Source organism: Haemaphysalis longicornis, unplaced genomic scaffold (genome assembly GCF_048455015.1).
Source record: "Haemaphysalis longicornis isolate Haplotype H1 unplaced genomic scaffold, Haemaphysalis longicornis Haplotype H1 scaffold_4, whole genome shotgun sequence".
Classification (NCBI taxonomy): domain Eukaryota; kingdom Metazoa; phylum Arthropoda; class Arachnida; order Ixodida; family Ixodidae; genus Haemaphysalis; species Haemaphysalis longicornis.
Genome location: NW_027526361.1, coordinates 147,402,133 through 147,426,365, shown reverse-complemented (window position 1 = coordinate 147,426,365; position 24,233 = coordinate 147,402,133). Strand labels below are relative to the sequence as shown.

Sequence of the window (24,233 nt, the reverse complement as noted above, 5' to 3'; positions counted from 1 at the left end):
ATATCGTGAACGTTAAAGTCACCCATAAGGATGACACGGGAGCTACGAACATGATGTTCAAGGAAATTGTGAATGTTTGTTATACAGTCATTGATAAACACAGTCGGCTACTACTGTAATGCCGTTGCAAATAATTTTGCAGAAGATTGCCTCAGCGTTTGGCACTGGCGGACGAAGGGTGTACGATATAGAGCGTTATATCAGCAGTGCCACGCCTCAACACGGGATGGCCTATCTTTACTAACAACCAGATATTTTTTTTCTCTTGGGGGGGGGGGGGATATTTCATGATAGTACACCGACGGCGATAGTCAAGTTTCTGTAATAGCCACAATAGCTGGTTCATGAAGCAGCAATAAATTTTGTAGTGCCTGTATTTTGTTCAGAATACTTCGTGTATTTAGGTTAAGCAGCGTTATTTTTTTGCCTGCGCTCTGCTGCGGGTTGTTGGTCGGGTTCGTGTTTCGCCGAATTGTTTCGTCTAAAGGCACCCTCTCTCCGTTTTTGTCGCTCCACACAAAGGCACAATTGTTTATGTAGAGTTTATCGAAGGCTAGCGACACATTATCTATTTTGTCTTGGTTTTCTTTTGCGCTATCCCCAAGTATATACCTCATATCCAATATTCTATGAGAGAAATCCTCTGCGATGGAGTACCTTGTGTCCTTGAGGTTCTTGCATTGCTTCGAAAATACCGCCTTCTTTCGCGTATCCAAAAGTTTAAAAATAACCGGTCGCGTTTCATCAGGAACTGGTCACTAAGACGATGAATTTTCTCAAACTCAATTGGGTGTAACTCGAGCGTGTCTTTTCTGTTCTCTTCGTTCACAATTTTTCTTAGTGTTTCGGTGGTTTCGTCTTTTGCCTCCGGCAGACCATAAGCGATTAGATTTCCTCTCCTGCTTCTATTGTCGAGTTCTTCGATTATTTTTTCCAGTGTTTCTATTGTGCTTTGCATGAACCTAACCTAGGTCTGACAACGCGCAAGGTCACCTTCTAATTTTGCAAGTCTCCAATTTTCGGTCTATATCTAATAACCGCTCCTCTTTGATTTTCTTTAATGTCGTCGGAAATTTCCTTAAGTTGATTGTAAATTTTGGTAAGCTCCTGCACTGGATTGGTATCTACGTCACCACCTCATCATAACAACAGCTTGAGAAACTTAAAACATTCATACAGCACTCCACACAGCCGCGGGCACGGCAACACCAGCAAAAAGCGGTCACTTGACCGAGAGCATCTACCCTTGTTTTTGCTCACCTGTACGAAGAAGACTAACGGGTTAGAACGCGGAATGCCGGTGCTACTGTGCACAGTGGCCACCCGGCTGTAGCATCCGTCCTTTATAGAATCCAGGTGTGGTGGTGCTGTCACTTGAACACACGTGTCATCAATGGGCGCTTGTTGATTCGTGTGGGTCCCGTAGATAGCTATTGATAAGCAGTTCGTTCGACACGTGCTGCCTGGTTGCGTTGAATCCCGTACATCCCGTTAATGTGAACTCACCATCGTCACCATCGCTGGAAAGACGCAGCAGGCCCAGGCAGAGCTGTAGGAGGAAGACGAACGGGTTACAGTTAAACGTGTGTTTTTATAGTAAATCAACGCCCTTTTTCTAATTCTTGCCTCGTAATATTGCAATAGTTCTTGTTATATAAATCAACGCCCTTTTTCTCAATTCTTGCCTCGTAATATTCCAATAGTTCTTGTTATATGCAACTGAAGCATTGTTAAATTGCACAGAAGATGCTCCCGAAGCACAAAATATAGCCCTCTCGTTCCATTGTCCGCCGCCAGACGGAACATTTCTTTAAAACGATGGGTACATTGGTGACCTCTTCGCATCCTCATACGAGGAAACAGTGAGTACAATGTTGCCAAAAAAGAACAAGCATGAGCTGAAGGCCGAAAGTCTCTCGAAACAGGGCAAACCACTCATTGTGTGGCGAGAGAATTCGCTTTGGACTGTCGGGAGTGGGGTCACTGCTTCTTAACAAGGATGTCCCAGGCGGCTATTGATCTGGTGGTTAGAGTCATCCATGACCCAGCTCCGACACTTGCGTCACTTTTCTCTGGGCGATGTACTGATCAAGCGGTTGAAGCACGAATGTTAGGCTTACATTATTACGTGACCCTCAGGGGTAAAAAAACGTTTTTAGTCAAACCAAGTAACACACAACGTAACGCACTGCTAACACAACGGCAAAATGCATGTTTCAACCTTCGAACTACTGTAACATAAATAGGAGTGAAAGATAAACTTATCTCATAACAACTGCCACCTGCCCCCAGCTCAAAATTACTTTCGCTCTCTACGCAACAATTTGGTGCCCAAACAGCTTTAAGAAAGGAAGGGAACGGATGATAAGCGAACATTGTGAAAGAGAAAAAAAAAACGTCCTCGAGGAATGAAAACTTATCCCTAAATTCGTAGATTACAAATCATTCGTGAGAGAGGAATAACCAATCTCAGGGGATTGTGAGTTCCCAATTCTTGTTTGTTAGTACGCTCGGCTGCCCTTTTAATTTTCATAAGCCTACGGTGCTTCACTTCTAACGATTTTGATTTTGCGTAAAGATGTTGTACCGCTGTTAGACAAAGCCAGAGTAGTGATGACGTCTCAAAGAAAGGCATAATTTCGCTTGGCGCTCTTGCGTGGCTTTTCCGTTGCCTGAAACATTACACCCAGCCAGAAGAGGTGGCAAAAGAATCAATAGATATCACTGCCAACCCAGCTAAAATACACATGACCTTGCGTAAGAAATAAAAACGAGAAATGTCTTCTATTGGCTCACTTTTTTAAAATAATATCGCAAGATCTAGAAAAACCACAAAGTACCGGCACCAATTCAAGTTTAGGGTCAAGCGATGATGGTGGAGGTTTTTTCTCTTTCCTATTTTAGCTTGTGGGCGCGAAAGACCTGTTCCTGAATTCACGGAATTCTAAGCTCTGCGGTGGGAGTTGTCCTGGTTCATATGGTCCTCCGGCCTTCTGGATGGGTGGCAGCACGTCATCTTTCTCGCGTCCCCAGTTCCGCTCTCCACCAGACTTAGCTTATAGAGCAGGGAATATTTTGTGTTAGCTTGGGCGAATCTTAGTTCTCTATGCCTGTTGACAAGTTTACTGAACAGTGCAGAAGGCCGAGCACCTCCTTTAGTAGTGCTGGCTCAAATAACTATGTTGCATGGTAGCGATAAAAATCTAAGTCGCTATCTTCAGAGCAGAAAGCTCCTCTATGCAAGCTGATTCAAATCAGAATAAAAATTCACGCTCCCGGAGTCAGAAATCCAAACTGCCTAAGTCCAAAGCCAAAGTCCACTTCATATCAGCCGAAGTCCCAAGCCAACACCGCGAGACGAAGCCTATCGAAATGCTGAGCGACCCCAATGCGATGATGGCGCACTGAGGCAGACGTTGGCTTCATAACGCTTTCGATTGCGACCGCACTAAGCATTTTTTCTTGTTTCATCATTATCATAACCATCGCGGGCCCTCCCATTGTTTAAAGTTGGCGTTTCTGCAGTAAGTTTGGCTACGACACCTCCATCAGTGATACCAAGGGCGCCTCGCTTTAATAACGAAGGGCATTGAATGTTAGCGCATTTTAGGTTGTGTTAAGTCATCAGATCTTCTCTACAAGGTGATAGCGAGGAAGAAGAAAACTTTATTTGCCCAAACTTGCTTTGCCCACAGGGGGCCTTCGGCTATATGAGCAACATTCGTCAGCCCGAATGTTTAGCTTCGCTGCGGCTTCTTTGGCCATCCAGTCCAGGCATAGCTGAATTACGGGATCGGAGCGCCGCAGCAGGTTCTCCCCGTGCTGTATGTCCGTGATGTTTGTTGGTGTTGGAGAGTCTTGTCCGGTGGTTTGTTATGTTTATCACAGATAATGTGCGTATGGCCTAAGCAGTGGCGCGGATTTTATATTTCTCGGAGACAACTTTGGAATGAAACTGACTATAGGCCACGGGGTGTCGGTAGGTGTTTGTTTTGAGTCGCCTCCGTGTTTTGGCCTGTTCAGCGCTAAATATTGTATGGGCTTGTTCTTGCGTTTCTTCGAGGAACGCAATTGCAGCTTCCTTGTTTAAATGCTGGTACTACTCGGTGAAATTAGTGACCAAAACGTGAGATTGGCGTTGCTTAAAGTGCGCAATGCCTCTTGCGACGGAGACACCGCGGTCGAGAAGCAACCTTCGATCACTCTCTACGATAGCGTCGATGTCAGAAGCAGCATCCTCACAGTAGACGGCGATCATCAAGCTTGCGCGGGGTGGCAGGGTGATGTGATCGTCGGCGATCCTGACAGCAGCACGGTGATCGGGGTTCAGCTGCGGCATCGTGGAGTGATCGGAGGAAAACGTTATCGACTTGGTCTGCAGATCAAATATTGCGCCGTTGTCCGTCAAAAAGTAATTCCGAGAATTAAGTCGCGGGAGCAGTTAGGCAAAATAACGAACTCAGCAGGGTACGTGGTGCCGCCTATGGTGACGCGGGATGTGCACGTTCCACTTGGCGTTACGAGATGGCCTCCTGCTGTGCGTATATGCGGACCGTCCCATGTTGTCGTAACTTTCTTCAGCTTCGACGCGAATGAGCCGCTCATTACCGAGTAGTCGGCTCCCGTCTCGATGAGGGCGACTCCCTCAAAGCCGTCGATGGACAACTGGACGTTGTTGGGAATGACGATCCCACCGCTGCCACCACTGTTGCGACTGGCCACCCGAGCGCAGTCACCGGTGTAGCGATGTTGCCTTGCTCCGTCCGCTATCGACGCGGCGCAGAGCAGAGTGAAGAAGTTCTCGAGCCGACGAAAACTTGAAGTAACATTTATATACAGTATTTACAGGGTAAGCAAACGTTACATGACTCGCACAAAGGCGACAGCACCCTTTCACTCGGTGCTTCCGAAGAGACTGGTGCCGGAGAGAAGCCGCCGAGGAAAACTGACGATGAGAGCCTCCGGGCTTCTTTTATAGCCCGCGAAGTTCCTTGTGGCCCCAAGAAGTTCGACAAGCTTCAATGAGGGCTCTCACTGCCTGAAGTTCGAATTCCGCGAATGGTAGCGAAGCGGTGAGTCATCTGCGCCGCCAATGGGGAAAGGGAGGGCGATGCCCCCGCCGTCTCCGTGACCTCGGCTCCGGGCGTAGCGACATGCCCTTGTTTGGCCGTTCTCAGACGCGGGATTCGGCCGCGCCGCAGGGACGAAAGGGAGAGGCGTGAGTCAGCCTCGCTGTCGGCGCGTCGCCTCGTGCACCGCCTTTGGGCCAGGTGCTCTGGCACAACAGCACCCCCGCCACCAGAAAATGCGCCGTGAAGACGAGCTGCCTCCACGTGGCTCGGATGCTGGGCGCGCTCGTTCGCCAGGCTCATCCAGGTACACCTCCAGTGCCCCAGGAAAGGGTGGCTCCACCAAGTTCCTCTCCTTGAACAGGTACCTCCTGCCAGGTCCGGATCACGGGTACCTCGCCGTGCTGCCCAGGTGTCTCGACCAGTTTCATCCAGCTCCTTCGGTCTGTTCTCAGCACCGGTTGCTCATCGTTCTGGAGCTTGCAAAGAACCGACCGACAACAGGCAATACCCAGCGCAAGCAAGTACCCTCTGTCCTCTGTCAGAACACCAGACTCTAAAACGTGACAAACTCTTCTAGCTAAGTGTCTATCCCAAATTTGGACCCTCTACACCAAGAGGCCCATGCGGGACGTAAAACTCTTAAAAGTAGAAGTCACACTAAGTGTCGAACGTAACACACGACATTAAATGATAACTAAGGTTGATTACTTGAAATCACGCGGTGCGGAAATAATCAACTCAGGCAGCAAATGAGGGCAATAAGTTTGCTCCCATCTACCTGCTACGCTAAAATCTGCAAACGAAGAAACAAAATGAAAGACACGGGAGGGCGAAGGCGGTCCTACTTAGAACGGCCGGCATAGTGAGTCTGCGTTACCGGCTACAGAGCACGCAAACTTCTGTACCGCCCACACAACGCAGCCACATTCCTTTCCGGAAGTACTGTAAACCTGTTCCCGGCAAGTTAGCTTGCGACTTAAGTACAAACTCATCGTTCCCGGCCGTTCGCATTCTCTTAGCATAGTACAGCTTCCATGCCACGATCACTCGATCGCACTGAATAACGAACCTTTCGAAAAGTCGGGGACCGTTAGAACTGGCTCGTTGCTCAGGCTTGTTTGAGCGCTTAAAACGCGTCCTCCTACTTTGTGCCCCATTCTACCCTCACTGGCTCAGTCTTTCTGAAAGAGCATCACTAACGGACTAGCCAGTGTAGAGTAATCTTTCACATAAGTCTAGCCATATCCAGTCAAACCCGAAAAGTCCTTATCTCGGACTTAGTCGTTGGTCGGCGATAGGTTACGGCTGCGGCCACTTTGATTTCCGACGGTCTGCGTCGGCCGCGCTACCACCGCCACATGCGCTAGATACATCACCTCTGCGTATCCTATGTGACACTTCGACTATTTAATTGGTAGGCCTGTTTCTTTGAGCCTGCTCAGCACGACTTGTAAGTGCTCTACTTGCTCTTTACCCAGCGCGTACTCTGACAGGCCACGAAACACCCGATGCGTTAGTTTCGAGAAGCAATACTGCTCGGGTTTGAGTCTGAAGCTGAACATGACGGGACGGACTGTCCGAACGGGGAAACGAAGAACGCAGCGTTACAACTAGCTCTTCCCCACAGCCTAGTTTCGTTATTCGAAACGCGTTCTCTTTCCGCGGTCATATACAAGCCTCGCAAAGCTGACGCCCGTAATCTCGCGCGGAGCTGACTTCAAGGCCAACATAGCGTCCGGCACGCACGCTTCCCTATCACGTTTCCGCTCATAGCAGAACGCTCTGAACTTTCGCTTTCGCACTGTGCGTCTTCGCTCCACTGGCTTGAAATGCGGGTGAAAGTGCCCCACCTTGCTTTCAAGCAAGCCATCTTGAACTGGGGACAACATCGAGTTCGCCTCGCAAAGCTCGGCCACCCGGGTTTCCCTGCCGATGGCGATGATGCAACCCGCTTCGGCCGTCGGCGGCTCGACTAAGCTACTGCCAGAGCTTTCGGTCCGCTCACCATTCGGCCTTCGTTGCTCGCTAGTCTCTCGTGTCCCGCTCACAGGCTTAGCCACAACAACGCCCGAGTTAAAAGTCGCAACCGAAGGAACGCTTTCTGTTTCCGGGGGCTCTAGCGGCTTCGTCTGGCTAGCCTCCCTGTCCAAAGTTTCCCTCGAAACCTCGCTATCTCGCGCACTGTGCGCGATCCTGTTGGAAGCTGTCTCTAAGGCCTCCTCTGATTCTGAGCGTTCAGCCGAGATCGTTGAACCCGAGACCGACACATGAACGCGATCAGCGGACCCGCACGGCCCTCTAGCGGACGTCTCAGAAAGTACGTTATCTACTTCATGTACGTTATTGCTCTCCGAGACGGCGGTACAGTCTTTGTCAACTTCATTCGCCACGAGCTCACCGGATTTCTCTGTCGGCCCTGTCGGCAGCGCTTCGACCTTGAGCTTGTTTTCGCGTAACAGCCGATTGGAAACCGGTGACAACGTACTCTTCGTGTCGCCCGGCTCCGTTTCTCCACCGATGTGTTTCACGCAACCCCGTTCTGCTGCTGGCGGTTCCACTAGCCTACCGCGACAGTTTTCGGTCGGCTCGTAGTTCGGGCTAAGCTTCTCGGCGTCCTTTCCCCTCTCGCTCGCTAGGAAAGAGTCAACATTCTCCTAGAGCGTCCCCGCTTGCGAACTCAAAAGTGCCATGCCCTGTGCCATGAACAAACCACTGCTCGCGGACTGTGCGCGCGTTTCGAAATCTTTATTTCGAAGCGCTTTTTAGTATGGTGGGGTAGCCCGGTGATTACCCTCAGGGCGTGCAGGTACAAACTTTCCAATTTGCTCATCTGCACTTGAGTAAGGCGGTAGTGAATGGCTCCGTAACATGCCTTCGATATCAGAACTGATTGCACTAGTGTACGTGCAACGTCGTTTGTGGCGCCCCCAAACTTGTTAGAGATGCGCTTGATCAAGTGTAGGAGTTTTTTCCACGTTGGTGTCAATTGGTCGAGCCATGTTTTGCCTCCACCTTGCGTATGTATCGGTATGCCAAGGATTCGTATCCAACCGTCAGAGGGTTGTGTTAAGGTGCGACCCTGCAGTGTGAGGGCCACCTTTTCTTTTTCGACTGAGTAGCCCCCTACCGTCAGAAAGTGTGTTTTTTTCAGATGAGACTTGCATGCCAGTGGGGCCAGTTGTCTGTTCAACTATGAGAAGTGCATTCTGGAGTTCCTCACATGCCCGTTCAGTACTTTCGTAATCGCCTGATTCTGTCCACAGTGTTATATCGTCCGCATATATTGTAAAACGTACAGTGGAATCCTTCTCAAGGGCTGTGGCAATTCGTCTCATGACCACGTTGAATAGGATCGGGGAAATTACCGATCCTTGTGGTACGCCGACATTATTACTGTACACTCGTGAGGTTGAGTTCCCATTATGTACCTCGTATGTACGGCCACATAGGAAGCTTTTGATGAAGTTGACCATTCGTTTCCCTGGGTAGGCATCTTCAAGAGCACTCAGAATGGCTTCATGAGTGACGGTATCGAATGCCTTCTTCAAATCTACGGCGACCAAAATGTGTGGTATTTTTCTTCTATGTTTGCCCAAAATCCTTCGAAGTAGAAAAAGGCTGTCCGAGGTGCCCATGTTTGGGCGGAACCCGGTTTGTGCAGGGTGAAAGAAACTGGTGGACTCTTCCAGATGGTGGTTCAAACGATTGACACACATTCTTTCAATGAGTTTGCATATGGTGGGGGTCAAAGAAACTGGCCTCAAGTTAGTTACTGTGCTCGGATCTTTGCCTGGTTTAGGAATCGGAGTGACGACGGCATGCTTCAGGTGTGGTGGCAAGTGGCCAGTGACCCATATGTGATTGATCGATTTAAGAAGAGCTTTTTTTACTGTCCGCGGAGAGGTTTCGAAGAGCTATACCGGCTTCCTCCACTCCATAAAATTGTAACTCACCGGACACAAACGGATCACGACAGGCGCCTACTCACACCCCAAGGTCAACGTCTGTTGGAACTCGACGACCGCTCCTTCAAAGCTACAGCGTTCGAACCAACTATACCTCCATGGGAAGATGTACTGGTTACCCACTCGAAGCCGTTACCAACAAAGACTCACAAGACTAGCCACACCCATCAACGAAAGACACAAGCGACTGTCACGTGTAATGTGCAATCAACAGGAGCTACTATTTACACAGATGGGTCCATGGACGAAACTCGCCTCCTCATAGCACTTGCTGCAACTGACCTAAGCCGAACGAGCACGAAGTGTTTCTCAATTAATGATCTCATTTCCACTACTGAACTCGAACTGCAAGCCATCCTCCTAGGTGCCCAGATGATCCCAGACGTTATAGCTGAAAATACAACTCGAGTTATATTCTTCACGGATAGCCTCGAAGCCATCAAAGTGTTACGCACCCCGCCACGACGACACACTACACCTCATCGTATAAAAGAACTCTGTGGAACCTTCCAGCGTGACCATAACATCGACATACAAGTGCAGTGGATACCTGGCCACACAGGTAACCCCGGGAATGAGGAGGCCCATAGGCTCGCGAGGGAAACAATTCTCAACCACCCCTCGGAGTCTGCAGCGCCTTCTCTTTCACATAACCCTTCCCCTGAGGAACGCAGGAAGACACTTCGACAAGAAATCAAGAAAGACCTCAGAGCAACGATTCCCGAGCTACAGCACCAGATACCCCGCAACATCCCACGAGCTGCACAAGTTCTTCTAACAAAGGCCCGCACGGGTTACGCCCTTACGGAAGACATCGTAGCTCGCTGGGAACACTACCACCAACACAAGAACGCACAAGTTCCAACAGACCGGCTTCTGTGCTCCCTGTGCCACCAAGATAGACCGACAATCAGCCACTTGCTGTGATCGTGTAGGGTCCTGGAAGGAATCCGAGCACGACACAAGCCCCCTGGCGTCACATCTCTGCAGGATTGGCTTTATCCAAGGAATAACGCCAACGACGTGCTACTTGGACTGTGGGCCTTCGTGAATGAAGCTTACCTCGTCAACAGAACTTAAGTTTTATCGACCCTGAACCCCTTCCCCTATTTCCCCCAACAGGCCAGAGTGCCATCCCTTCTATAATAAATTTATTCATTCATTCATTTCTAAGCGGCCTCTCTGCCTCCGCGCCGTTCCAGCTCTCTTGGCTCACTTCTCTGGCCAAGAATACGAGTGCGGTCCCCTCGCGTTTGGCCTTGGACGCTCCGTCTTCCGGCCCTAACCTCACGACAACGAACGGCGGCCGTTGGTCCTGACTTCCCGGACTGCTCGCCTGAACCGTTGGACGAGGCACGCTAGGCGCCGGCGAACCCTGCCGGAGCTCCGACTCTAGCCTCATCAACTCGAGCCACTCGGGCTGCCTTACGGCTTCCCGTTCCTGCCTTTCGGCTTCCTCCCTGCGTTCCTGTTTTTCGGCTTCCTCCCTGCGTTCCCGCCTTTCCGCCTCCTCGCGCTCACGGTGCTCTTTCTTTTCGGCTTCCTCGCGTTCGCGGAGCTCTTTCTTTTCGGCTTCCTAGCGCTCACGGCGCTTTTTGATTTCAGCCCTGGCCTATTTGACTTCCTCAGCCGTTACGTTCTCCTTCCGCATGATCTCAAGGATCGCATGCTTCCGTTTCGCACGGCCTAAGTCAAGGCCCAGCTCCTCGCAAATTTCAATGAGTTCCTTCGCTTTAAGGTCCTCCATCGTTTACACTGGCCTCTTGCTGCTTACCCGCGTTAGAATTCCCTTGCCGCTCCTATACTATCGAGCTACTAGTAAGGCCCGCGCAAGTAATTCTCTACGCTTCTTTGTTTACCTCTCGGCACTAGCTCTAATTTCAACACACTCTCTAGGCATGAAACAATCGAAGCTATACACAGTGCTTCACCCAGCCCTTCTCTAGACTACCATAACCTGTGCTAGAGAAGTCTGGTGAACTGAGAGAAAATGTCGAGCGCTTACCACACCAGGTAGTAGCCGTTGCCGGTCGATCCCGCAGCTGCCTTCCACTGTTGAGAATGAGCATCCCACCGCTGCCACCACTGTTGCGACTGGCCACCCGAGCGCAGACACCGGTGTAGCGATTTTGCCTTGTGCCGTCCGCTATCGACGCGGCGCAGAGCATAGTGAAGAAGTTCTCGAGCCGACGAAAACTTGAAGTAACATTTATATACAGTATTTACAGGGTAAGCAAACGGTACATGACTCGCACAAAGGCGACAGCACCCTTTCACTCGGTGCTTCCGAAGAGACTGGTGCCGGAGAGAAGCCGCCGAGAAAAGCCGACGATGAGAGCCTCCGGGCTTCTTTTATAGCCCGGGAAGTTTGTTGTGGCCCCAATAAGTTCGAAAAGCTCCGATGAGGGCTCTCGCTTCCTGAAGTTCGAATTCCGACGAATGGTAGCGAAGCGGTGAGTCATCTGCGCCGCCAATGGGGAAAGGGAGGGCGATGCCCCCGCCGTCTTCATGAGCTCGGCTCCGGGCGTAGCGACATGCCCTTTTTTGGCCGTTCTCAGACGCGGGATTCGGCCGCGCCGCAGCATTCAGAGATGCGGGATTCGGCCGCGCCGCAGCGACGAAAGGGATAGGCGTGACTCGTGAGAGGCGTCGCCTCGTGCACCGCCTTTGGGCCAGGCGCTCTGGCACAACAACGTCGGACGCAGCTTTCCTGGAGTTTTTGGTGCGTCGGGGCGTTGTATCTCGGCTTGTACGTGGTGGCGGTAGGGCACCATGCGTCGTCATTCTCGTCATCTTCTCAGCCACAGGCTCTGTCGTTTCGGGTGCGCGTCGTGTCGTCGTCGGGTTCGGGAGTCACGTTCGGGTTATATCGAGTCGTTGGGCTGCAGGTACGGTGTTCGGTGGGGCCATGCGTCGATGTAGGGTTTTCGTTTTTTCGCCGTTCTGCAACTTCACCCCCAGAAGTTGGTGCTTTTAGTTTCCCCTGCACGGGCTGGGGGACCTTCCAAGTGAGAAGTGAGTGGTGTTATGGCGGTTTGGCGACTGGTACCGGTAAGGCGACGGCGAACGGTTGAAGGGGGCAGGTCCTCGGTTCGTGTTGGACAGGTATTCGTCGATCTCAGTAGGGCGCTGGCCGGGTCGGGGGCATGGTGCGTCGACGGAGAATCCTCTCAGACCAAGCCTCTTGTAAGGGCAGTGACGGTAGATGTGGTCGGCCTCTCCGAAGTGGTAGCACAGGGGGCGATTATCAGGCGTTCGCCACACGACGGTCTTCCTTGGCGTCTGGTATTGGTCTACAGGGCATAGGGCGGGCGGCATTGGACGGCGGTATGGCTGGGCCTCTTGATGACGGGGTGGAGTAGGGCGGGGTTGACGAAGAGCTGCGGAGTAGGTCATCGCTTGGGGCTGACGGGGTGCTTCTGAAGGCATAGAAGTTCCCAGCGCCTGTTGAAGCTCTTCACGGATGACGTCAGTCAGAGAAGCCACTTGAGGTTGCGGCGTTGTTGGAAAAAGCTTCTGAAGCTCCTCCTTGACCACTGCTCAAATGGTCTCGCGCAATGTATTGGAGCTTCCAGTTGCGGCACCGATGGTCTCCGAGAATAGCGTGTTTACAGGGCGGTCGTATTGCCTCGTTCGAAGTTCTAGCGTCTTCTCCATCGCGGCCGCCTCAGACGCGAATTCAGCCACCGTTTTCGGCAGGTTACGAACTAGACAAGCAAAAAGCTCTTGCTTCACTCCTCGCATAAGAAACCTCAGCTTCTTTTCTTCGGTCATTTTGGGGTCCGCACGGCGAAAAAGTCGCTTCTTCTCCTCAACGAAGATCACGACACCTTCGATGGGGGGCTGCGTTCGAGTTTCAAGCAAAAGTGTAGCTGGCTCTTTTCTCACAGCGGTAGTGAGGGTCTTAAGAAACTCCCTTTTGAATTTAGTCCAGTCGGTAAAAGAACTCTCATGGTTCTCGAACCAAGTTCGAGCAGCATCTTCTAAGTAAAAGAAGACATGCCGGAAAGTTTCTTCGTCGTCCCAACTGTTGAAGATGCGGACGCGCTCCAGCTTCTCCAACCATTCTTCGGGGTCTTCAGCAGGGGCTCCCCGGAACGATGGCGGTTCCCGGGGCTGCTGCAGGACGATTGGCGACGTTGTTTCTTGCACCATGCTGTTGGTTGCAGCGTTCCTTTTCTTGGGCCCTTCTGGCATCAAACCAAACTCGTGTAGCAATCCCTGCAGTCGGCGGCTTTCTCTGGTTGGGCTGGCTTGGCGGCTTCCAGGAGTCGTAGAGAGCATAAAGAGTGAGTACCCCGCACCTTCACCAGATGTCACGAAGCCAAGGACGACGCAGTTGTTGTGAAGGAGAAACAAGTTTATTGGAGTGAACTTGTGCTCCCCTAACAACTCAAAAGAATGCAGAGGCGGCGAAGCCGCGGTCAACAAAGTGACTTGCGTCGGCGAGCGTCTCAGAATCGAATGCCCAGGCGTCTGCTCTGGCGGCTTTTTATCTTTCGGCGCGAGTGTTTCTGGAACCGTCGATTCACATCCAGAACATTGTAGATCACAGACGACTATTCTGGGCTAGCGACGTTAGGGCGAAACAGTTTGCTTATCTGAATGTGATAGCCCGTGCGGCCTAAAAATAAAGTATGGAAGACGCGCTTTGCTTGGAACGCAGATAAGACAGCCGGGCGTGGCCCGGCAGTAAAAACAAACAATAAATAAGCAAGCCCATACATGGTTCGCGGCAATATGCTGTGGGCGGCTGAGATGGTTATCTCTCTGTTTATGTTGAGGGTGTCCAAGCGGAACTTTGTTTCAAATATAGTGATACCTTTCAGGGATGATATTGTCTTTGCGAGTTTATTTTAGAAACGTTTACAATCCTGAATCAAAATCTTCTCAGAGTAGGTCGTAGAATTTCGTCAGCAAAAATCAAGGTTCTGTTCTTTGTAGGAAGAGACACACATCGTTGGCTTGATAAAATAAAGAGTAAGTTGTTACATTGATGTTAACTTCACTTACATTTTGCCGCTGCATGATGATGGCAACGGCAACACCATTAGTTTCCTAAATTCCTGCACACGGGTAATCATAGGCAAGAAATCCTCCTCCGTGAAGCTCGTTTTTGAAAGAATGTTGCTAAGTGTGAGATGTAAAACTGGCCTAACGTTTGTTGCAGTATGCAGTATGCATGTTCCGCATCCACAAGTAATCTAGAGAGGACGCAAATAAAACATAATGTTGCTTCAACAAGAATTCACAAATCATACGCCTATTGTAAGCCGCCATAGGTTACCGTAACAAACCATATTTCTTACAAGCCGCCATCGGTTATATGCAAAAGAGAACACAGACATCAAATTGATCAAGATTCTGGAGTACACCATTTCATTTATCAAAAGCTTGGAAGTTATTTATTGCCAAATTTTTGTCACAAAACGTGGCCAGACTGCACCAACCAAAAAAATTGGGCCAATCTTCCCGCGAGGGGGACTCGAGTAAATGCGTCGCATAGGGGTGGGTGTATTGCGTTAACGTTTAGTGTTTGGGGAGTTGGTGGTAGTGAATGCATTGTATCAGCAGCTTCTTGACGTAGTTTGAATGAGTCAAGGATATAAGGCGGGTTCGTAGCCTCCCATTCTGCGTCGGCTTTGTGGCGCAGTCGGTAGAGCACAATGTACATTGCGTTCTGTCCGCAGGGTCGAGGGATCGAAACCATGCGCCGGATAGTATTGTTTTTATATAGTGTAGGGGGAGGGGTGCGGGCTACGACTACGGACGTCAACGCGGGTGATATCGTGAGTTACTGAAATGCTCTGCATTTAAAACATGCAAATAATCCATAACCAGTCAGCGCCACACGATCCAAGACCTGCGCCGCCAGCACGGCAAATATCCACGTTACAGCAACAGAATGTTTCTCGCAGCCGTGCCATTTGTTCCGTTAAGGTAGCCATATCTGTGAAAAAAATCATAACGCGGAACAAACGAATAATGCGCAACGCCTGTAACGAACCACTTGTCCCAAGGTGAATTTTCCAATGTTTCAGGCAGGAGTTCGAACTAAGACAAATTGAATGCGCAATGGCATAAAGGTCAGTGAACCTTGAGGGAAAAGAAACGGAATATACAAAAGTAATAATGAACGAACGCAATTTTTTGCGACTGATCAGTGTGTAGTTCACGAATTCCTGCAGCAATTTTACCACTATTGGGTCCACGAAGTGAAACCTGCTTTGCGATGCGCTGAATATTTAAATACTTTTGACAACGTTTATATCCATGCAGATGTATTCCATCAGTTAGGCTTTATTCGAAACTGCAAGAGGGTGGATTGCAAGGGACTTACAGTAAAATGCTTCATTCACTGGCCAAAAGGAGCCAAATCGAGTAAAAACAAAAAGAAAACATCTGCAAAAACAATCAGCGCGCACATGGTGTGGTTGGTGCAGCGGGCGAGGAGCGAAGACAGATGATGCCGTTAACACATCAGACGTTTACCTGAACTTGCCCTGTGGGAGTTTGGCGGGATTTGGTTTTAGTGTTGTGACCAATAAACGTGAATGGCGCAGCTCGTGCTTTTAGTGTTGAAAGATGTTGGGGCAAACACCATTATTCCGCATGCGTCAGCAAGAGCGCATAGTCAATACATCGGAGTTAATTTGTGTCGCAATCCGTAGGAAGACGCATCGTGTTTATGGACGAACCGGTGAAGTTTTTGCCATGTTCTCGAGTATCCGGTAAGGCACAGTGATGAAAAATGGAAGTGTAAGGAATTGCATCCCAAGTTTTATTACAGAGCACCCGCGTATAAAACTTCTCGAAAATAAAAACAAAAGCAAAATGCCGTCAAACGGGAATTCTCTTTCGAAGAAGATAGAATAGGCGTAACAACAAAGTTCGAGAACTTTTCAGGAGCCAGAGGGTCCGCTGCTGCAACGTCGTGGAGAATTTAAACGGAATAGTCCTCCATGTTATGATGCCATTTCCAAACCGTTTACTCGAAGGGCCACAAAGCATGCTCAATCTTGAAAGCACCTTTGAGGAGCACCGGGAAAACATCTTAATTTTTCACAATCATTTCTTCAGTTCAAAAGATCTCCCCAGACGTGTTTCATAAATGTTGCCCATTTTTTGTGCTTCAAATGGTTCGATTTGCATATCTTTGTTTGATCATGTTTGAATATGTCTCCCGGAGACCTGTTGGGCCTCTGCTTAATATTTGAACTTATTTGCAGCCTTGTAGCTAGAAATAACCTAGCATCTCCAGGTTATTTGCAGTGTTGTGAGAACTGGCGTGTTTTGGCTGTAAGGCATGTGGCGCCCTTTCGTAAACGGCGAAGAAGTGACGCCATAGCTGTTTTCAAATTTTCAAATCGCGATGTAGTGCTTTCTAGAAACACACATGCATACTAAAGGAAACGAGAAGCAGCTGATATAAATACGCAACGCGAAAGCTCACCCAAACGCCTCTTCAATACGACATCCTCACGTGTCAGTGTGCTCATGCTGGGTTGACGTAGCTTGGATGACTTCGCCCTATCAGGGGCCTTGCACAGTGGTTTCGGTGCCTTCAGGCTCTGAAGCCTTCAGGCTCTGAAACACGACGGGGGTCAAGATTTGGGATACTCGAGCTTCGCAGCCAGCAGCTTTGAGCGCTGGCGCCTCTCACGCCTAGGCCTCAGTCAGGAACAGCAGCCTCCAAGAAACCGCTCTACAAACGGCAGCGGCGGGTCCTCCGGAACAGCTTCGCGAACTGCACCCAATCCGTTTCAGACACGCCCTTATCAAGTTTTCTGTAACCCGTGTTCCCGGTCGCTGTCAATTCACAAGGTCCCTAAATCTTCGCCGCTAGGTCAGCTTACCAGTCTTACGCGCGTGTCCCATGCTTCGCATGCTACCGCATGTGTCCTCTCCGCTTCTTCTCTTGTGTCCCGTGTTTGGGTTTGTCGTCCACAAGCTCTTCATTTTTCAGTAGGCTACGATGGCCGTCTTCCGAAGCGTACGTCGCAGTTTGCTCCAAACCACTTGAGAATAATATGTTGCGATATTTGTTTCTGCCCAGACATGTGCATGCGACAGCAATTACGGGCCTCACCACATTATACTAATAGAAATATTAAAGTCATTTAGAGATGCTTTGCAAGATCCGAGTTTTACAATCGCTCACCATTAACCGATATGACATGTAAAAACATGTCTCCCAGAGTCACCTAAGTCATAGTGAAAATATTTTATGTCTGGGGATATTTTCGAAAAGATGTGTGAGCGGTTCAGTGGGAGACATCGATTGCGTGGCACTTCGGCTCATTCACGGGCAGTCAACGCCTCTTGTGTATTGTACCCCATCTTATATCAAAATCCAACGAAGGAGGAGCTTACTTCGAAGGAAGGATTTAAAACTGGCACTCTCGGCCCAGCAGTTTACCATAAGTTGCAGCCCTCTGAGTACCGTAGTCCGGAAGTACCACTTCCGTACTACCGCAGCGCTGGGACTAGACAAGCGCTCGAAGACATTGAGGCGTGAACGCACTTGGGGAGCTACTAACTGCTCAGTGCCTAGGAGAGCTCCACCAATTTTTGCAGCAATGATAACAGCAGGGCCGTCCGGCGCGATCTTGGCTACTCAGCAGACTCACCAGCATCTGCATCGCATAAACATAGACGCTCTCACTCGAAGATCAAACACGGATCACCGCTGCCTTGTTCCCAAAAAACATAAGCCCTAACATGCAGGCTAGATGACGCAACATAAGTGCGATTGTACTATCCAGAACCCTGCAGCGCCTTGGTTAATTGAAACGCAATTATTCTGTCGACGCAGATAATGTGGAAGAGTAGTAATGTGTAACTGCGGTCGTCAGGCTGCTGAACTGCACTCTAGTCTCCATCGAACCAGAGTACGTGATATCGGTGACCTGTAAATTAGCTCCATTGCAGGACTGTAGTTGACTCGCAAAAGTAGTAGACGTAGTTGACTCGCAAACATCCATATACCTCACCGCCGATTCACAAGCCGCCTACCGACAATGCTTCGGAAATGGCATAGAGCACTGTACACCCCGTTTTGTTCATGACGAACTTGACAATAGCCTAACATTTCAATTAATTTATACATCCAAGGCCCCTACGTTTTTGCAGAAAATTAGCGCATACCCTCGCCCGATCACATACGCTCGCCTGTGGAAAGATGCATCGAGCACCTGACCAGCTTCCTTCAACCATAAGTGATGCCAGCCGCCTTTAAGCTCTCAATCACACCTCGAGCCTTTTCTCCTGAAGTAAAAATGCTTTGTTCGAAGCAGTCGTAAACCTTCTTGTTCAGATTGCAACTAAGCCCAGTACACACGAGCATTCTGCAATTCTGTTACGGTACCTTTTGCGCTGCGTTGAAGAGGTTCTGAGTGTTACTGCTACAGATAACAACGCTGCTGAACTACTGGTTTGCCGCGCCGCTCGTGGGAAGTACACGAGAGACATTCACTGCCAGGGTTCGGTCCAACTTAAAAGAAGCCGCTCAAAGTAATCAAGTTACCCCTGAAGAGGAACTCCAGTTCTGTGCTACAAAATCTCCTTTTGTTCGCGCATGAGTAGATTTCATACGTTCCTGCTTGATGTGTCGCTTCTGTTTGTTCATTCCACTTTGTGGGTGAATATTTTCCGGCAGAGTCGCCGCAGATGGAATGTGTGCGCGTGGAACTCTTATTAGGTGCACGCCTCAAAGGAAATGAACTTGGCTTGTCCACGACATCACTGCTTTTTTTAACTTAGTCTACGCGGCCGTTATGCCTCGTTTTAGATACGCAGGTTTTTTACTGATTCTCAGTCACTACCCGTAACGTTCTTTGGCAATAGGTTTTCTGCTGGTTAAGATATTGTAATTAACGGTTTCTCCACCCCCCTGTAAAGAACATTTATTATTCGAATACAACGCTTATTATATTCCCATAACGTCGACATTTTATGGAGTTTAGGCAGCCTTGGTTTGGACAGAATACATTACTAGTAATTCCGTGCGCCTAGATAGAAAAAAAAATACAGTGTCTGAAGTGACTTTAATAATTTACAATAATCTAGTACGCTGTCATCCACGATATCTTGTTCTGTGCGGCGTTATTGTATTTAGTAAAAATTATAAGGAACTTTTCCAAAACCTCCTGCTTTTATCTAGAGGAAACGCTTTATTCATACAATTTAAGGATCCGTGAGCAAAAATTACAGTATAGTGGTGAGAAGGGGAACATAAAGCCATATAACTATTTTTACTATCTGGTTATCATTCGTACCGGACACATAAGGTTTAAACAGGTGAACAAAAATAGCTACACTTATGGTGACAACGTTCTATGGATTTGTGAAAACTATGCCGTATTTTATATTTCGGGGGGGGGGGGGGGGGTTGGAACAACATTTTCTTATACCTTTCTTACCCAAAGCAAGCCTTAGATGCGCTTAGTTAATGGAGTTAACTTCGATCGTATTAAACAGAGCTCTCAATGAGACCGACTGGTTTCAGTACAGTCATCCACTTTTGTACGTTCGTCTATGTAAATTTTACTTATGCGATTAGATTTTAAATACGGTGTAGCAAACGTCTTACATTACACTGACTGGAATACAACCACAATTTACGCATAGAGCCAAGTGTTTTTGTTTCAAATTATTTAGGCGAAGCAGGGTGCATAAGTTCTTTTTCAAAAGCAAATAACTTCAATACTTGCATCACAGATGAACGATATTCGCTACAATTAGGCTTTGAACTTCTTAAACTAGGCACTTTTGAGTAATTTGAAAGTGATCATATTAGTGTGATGATTTTTTGGGGGAAAAAATAAGCTGGCTCGAACGGGTTGTCGCAACGGTACCTCCTCCAATATACAAAACTCCCTCTTTAACTATCACACCCTAAGACGTGATCTCGCCTGCTGAGCTTAGCTGAAAATAAACACCATCACACCCTATTTTCCTTGCGGTAACCGCATAGGCATGGAATGAAAAGAGTACCACGTATAGTGCGGAAAGCCTTACGAAAATAACAGCTTACATCCGGGTCAACCGCAAGAGGGCCGCGTCCACCATTTTTAACTTATTGCGATGGTTTCTAAGATAATGGCATGCTGAGCGTATTTTCTTCGCCTTAGGGTCTGCCAACAAACTTTGTTCAAGAAGGGTAAACGCATATTACTCCTTTGTAAAGCCGTTATTCAACGTTAATCAGAGTATTATATAGCTGCAACCAAGTCATCAAAAAATGACACCACCTTCCCGCGAGGGAACCCTGAGTTGATGCAAAGCATCGCGGAGTTCCGTCATTTTCCGTTATTTATATACCCAATCTGGTGAACGTTTCGGAACCTCCGAGATGCTTCGCATCAACTCAGGGTTCTCTCGCGGGAAGGTGGTGTCATTTATTATGTGGAGCAGATGGAGTGGAGAGAAGGATATGAGAGAGGAGACGCGCATGCGCGCTTATCGCGCAGCTGCGGTGATGAGTAGCGCGCGTGCTATCCCACAGCTGGCGTGGAGAGACGGAGAGGAGGAGAAGCACGCGCGCTATCGCACAGCTGGTGGGGAGAGCGGGAGAGGTGCGAACCGACGACGGACGCACGACGGACGACAGAGCTGAGAGCAAGAGATGCTTTGCATCTAAAACATTTTGGCGTACTCATTGTGAGCGCAAAATCATACCGTCGGCCCTGTGGTATTGACTACTCCCCGTTACGATTCCACGAGTCTCTTCCAGCGAAATTCGCATCTTAAATAAGAACACAAAAACTACATGAACTAATTTAAAATTGTAAGACTTTTCTTTCAAGCTGCCTCTTCCCTTTTACCAACATGTAAACTATTTGTACGAAAAGTAAAATCAAACTGACCTATCCGAATATATTCTTACAATAGATGCATTCGCCTAAATACCCTAAAAATGCAGCTGAAGACTTAACAAAAGATATCCCCACATTTTTCTAACACCAAGTGGAGTATGTTTTTGAGGTGCACTGCTTTTTTCCTGCTTTCAGCTCGCCCTTTGTCAGGGCGTTTCTTGTAAGGCATCCCTAAAAATCTGTCATTCAGATTACAAATACCCAACCTTGCCTCGAAAACCTTGTTTACCTTGCCTCAAAAAGGGAGGGTTCCATTTTTTAGAGTTGAAGAACTGGATGTAGCCACAGGACTAAGGATTTTATTCATTCGCCGTACCAGCAAACCATCATAGGAGGTTGGAGCATCTTTATGGTCTTACACACAGACAATCATTACTTCCCCCGCAACTGTACTTTCGGCAGCTGCATCAGTAATACTGTCAATGGTAACACATTGTGAGATCCACCTGCTGTCCACACCACACCACCAAAAAATGAACAATTGCACATTTAAAATTAACAGAGTAAGCAATGAAGGCGATGTTTTGTTGACATTTAAGAGCAGTGATTCCTCCGCATTCTTCAGCAGTCCCTGTAACGTACCTTGGGCGTTTCTTTGCTCTTCGGATGCTCTAAAAAGTTAGTGTGCGCAAACATGGTTGTTGCGAATACTTTTTAATGCGTATAACAGGAGAGATGCCCAAGACGCCTGTTTACAAGGACACCGTGTGTGCGCGACATCGCCAGCACATTTCAAGACTCACCTCTCCGCTTCCCGAGGCGTCTGCGATGTCGCGTCACGTTGGGCAAAATTTGATAGCAAGGCCAGTGCTCAGAACAAAATAATATTCCTTATTAATGCAGTTTTTTTTACATATGTTGTTTTTCCCAAATGATGGTTGTGAGTGGTGATGGCGACGCGTTCCTCACCTGCCAGTACGGTGACGTAGCTTCCTGTGCATTGATTGAGAAATGTCGGCCAAAGGCAGGAGTTATCGAGAAAATGTATTGCAGAACGATATGTAATAACTAGGGCCTGAAATTGCGGCACCATAATTACTCTGTGCATATTGCCTTTGTAGCAGCTGATTTGGCTGTTATTCTTTCCCTTTTGTGTGGCTATACCATACTCCCTTTCCCCGTCAGCCAGGCCGTGCTCACCACATACGTTCTGGGGTCGTCCTTTGTTTTTTTGTAACACTATTTACACTTCTTTTATTGTTTAGGGTACCTTAGGTCAATTCTTCCAATATCGCATCTCAAGCGGTGATGTATAAAGTAGTATGACCTAAGTTCATACTAGTAGTATGACCTAACACGCAAGCAGGGAGTGCGGCAGCATATCGCAAAAATAGCTTAGTGCCATACTACAAACACCAATTACCCGCAGGGGTACGCGCCTACAGTTAGAACACCCACGAGTTTAACTCAGCCGGCTGATGGTTCTTCGAAGAAGAGGTGTTTCCCACCCTTGGTTTTGCTGTTCTTAGCGCAGTCTCGGCAACAAAGCGGGAGGCTTCCCGTGTGGAAAGCAGTCGGGCGACTTTGTCAAGGACACGTCCTGCGTTGCTATTTTCTGTTCTTCCCGCTCGTTACCTTTCTCGTTAGCCTTGAGCAGCTTCTACCGGCGCACCCGCACCGCGGAAAAGCGGCCGAACCCAGGCGTACATTTTCCGGCCATTTGTCAGCGTTGACACATAACGTGACAGGAAGCGTACAGCTACTCCACGACCGGGTGTATGTAAACGCCGAATGATTTTTTTTCCACAGTATGCTGAAACTGCTGACCAAGAGAAGGAGAAAGATTCCCAGGAATTACTAACGATACACAAATGATTCCTTTAGTTTTTTCTTGGGCGCTCACTTTGTAAGCAGAATGCTTGCGCACGTCTTGCTTGTCTTCTTTTTCCCGAACCGGCGGAAGAGTCACACGCAAACTCTAAGATAACAGGAATTTTTCTTTCGTGATTCGTTTTCTTTAAACGCATTTCCGCTCAATGCACCACCTCATGCTTTCGAGTTTATCATCAAAGGGTAGCGTAGTCAACTGCTATTTTTGTCCTGTAGCGTTATTACACCGTTTCTCAATGCACCCTTTGCCCCGTCTTGATTCAACTGACCACTTTAGTGTTAATGGCCAAAGTAGTGAGCTTGTCCAAACAAGATGGCGAGTTACGACCCACCAAAGGACCTCGTTAGTTGGAACGACGTCCAGATTTAGTCCACATAATGCCAATCGGAATTTATGGCCTCGAAGGCAAGCAGAATACACAATCCGGCAACCTTATCCGTGCGCGCTTTTTCTGTGAAGCTCAATGTGCATACTGCATTCCTTAATTATATATTCTTTCGTGTTATTATAGTTTTGAGGGTTACTCTCAGGCTTGTTTCATACAGAAAACAAGAGGTGGTATCTCATTACAAGCAAATTTTCGTTGACATGCACGCTGGCTGGAGCATTTTTGTAGTTTTGTGTCATAGGAAACGAATGAAAAATAATTGCGGTAGACTGAAACAGTCTGTTGTTACGGCTAGAAATTAAGTTATTCGGTAGGGTATATGCAATTTAACCGGACACATCACTTTTGCACTATCGCTTAAACTACTAAACCGAAATTCCCGATGAGTGCAGCCTCGTTAGTTGGAACGACGTTAAAAAAAGAAATTAACTTAAGAAATTAACACAGCGACGTTTCCTCAATGATCCCTTCCATTCAACCGAACTTCGACGTGTTAATGTCCACCTAAACTAGGTACAACTCCGAATTTTTCGCCACACTGGTTCACGCGTTTTAACTGAATCGCGCATAAGGTAGATGTGTTGCTTATTCTGACGGCAATCTCTGGCAGGGAAATAGAAACTTTTGGTAAACTCACTGAGGGCCACGATGTTGTGTGCATTAGGCAGCGCAAAAAAATTAGCAGTGGCTTAGCTCGACTATGCCAGGATATCCGTAGCATGAGCCATGGTTCAGCTGGTTATTGTTATGTTTTCTGGTTGTCTGGACTACCTTATTATCATGCTTACTGCTGCTAAAACGATTTCCAGCCCAATCAAAATTAATCCAACCCAATCCATTCATACCAATCCAACCGCGGCGGCGGTGGCTCCAGCGCGCCGTGTGACGTCACTGCTCCTCGAACGTGCTCCGTACGGCTCTCCAGGAGCCACGCCAAACTGTTCAACCACGGCCAGTGTAGCTGGCGCTACAAAAGTTTTCGGAGTACTTTATCACCCCCGTAGAGGGCGCATAAGCGTATTTCCCGATTTCCTTTACAATGCTCTTTCATGAGCTAACAAAATGGGACGCACTCCAGGTATTTGCAGGAACTTGAACATA

General features: G+C 48.4%; 1 pseudogene; it reads right to left on the bottom strand.

The window, feature by feature from the left end:
• Positions 1 to 24,233, bottom strand: part of LOC144180040 (uncharacterized) — a 115,784-nt pseudogene that overhangs the window by 563 nt on the left and 90,988 nt on the right.